Here is a 1429-nt window from a genome sequence, read left to right on the forward strand (position 1 = left end):
AAAATGAATGAAGCCTCTCCCATGAGGACTCCCATGGCCCCAGGCCAGAAACTTAATAAGGACATTAATGGTCCATCTGTAGAGTGCAAGCTCTACAGAGGTATAATAGGATCCCTCTTATATTTAACTAATAGTAGGTCTGATATCATGTTTTCCACGTGTATATGTGCCAGGTATCAGGAAAATCCTAAGGAATCACATCTTAGTGCAGCCAAGAGAATTCTTCGATATTTAAAGAAGACACCAACTCTGAGACTTTGGTATCCTCTGCATTCCAACATCGATCTTGTGGATTATACGGATTTAGACTATGGTGGATGCCAAATTGATAGAAAGAGCACCTCTGGAAGCTGTCAGTTTTTTGGAGGAAAACTGGTTAGTTGGTCTTCAAAGAAACATAACTGTGTGTCAACTTCCACGGCAGAGGCTGAATATGTAGCCGTTGTAAGTTGTTGCTCACAAGCTCTGTTGATGCAGACTTAACTACGAGATTATGGATACTTTGTCAACAAGATCCCCATCCTCTGTGATTCAAAGAGTGCTATTGCTATTTCAGCCAATCCARTTCAACATTSYARAACAAAGCATATCGACATAAGGTACCATTTCCTAAAACATCATGTTGAAGAAGGTAATGTCGAATTATACTTTGTAAAATCTGAATTTCAATTGGCTGACCTCTTTACTAAAGCCCTAGATGAGAAAAGGTTTAATTTTCTTGTTGAGAAAATAGAAATGACATGTCTAGAGTCTTAGATGTTGTTTGTCTTATTTATTTATTCTTTTTATATAAAGTCTTCTCTTTATTAATTTCATTAATTTTGTATATATTTTTTTCTTTTTAAAAAAATTGCATTCTGATTATAGCTTTAATTTCTTGATTAACCTTCGTTTGATTTTTTAGTTAACAGGTTTAACCTCGCAGAGACTTGCAAGGTTTGAGGGGGAGTATATGCTTTCAAATAATAAAACCTCTTGAAGAAGAAAAATGTTTTTAATCACAGAAGTSTTTTCACAAATCCTCTGTGATCACTCTCAGAGGCTCTGTGAACGGACTCTCTGTTGATACCTCTTCTAAGGATTTTAAATGGTTTTTTATTTAAGAGGGAGCCATGGAAGGTGTCTCATAGGGGGAGTTTTGAAATGAAAATCAAACCACAGAAGGTGCCAAAACTTTTGAAGTATCTTGTTCTCAGAGGTCAACTCATCAGAACCTCTGGCGCTTCTAACAGAGGCTCTATGGGTTTGAGCTGAGCAAGTACTCATCTCTCTGTGGATTTTCAAACAGTTTGGGTAATTAAAGGTGTAACACTTTTGAAGGCCCGACACATATCACAGAGGCTCTGTTACCCTTAGGCTTCTGACAAAACTCTCTTAATAGTTCTTGTCTATTGATATGGTGCGCGTGGTTCTGTGGATAAGGGTTAGA

Source organism: Cynara cardunculus (genome assembly GCF_001531365.2).
Source record: "Cynara cardunculus var. scolymus isolate 2C chromosome LG 2, CcrdV1, whole genome shotgun sequence".
NCBI lineage: Eukaryota > Viridiplantae > Streptophyta > Magnoliopsida > Asterales > Asteraceae > Cynara > Cynara cardunculus.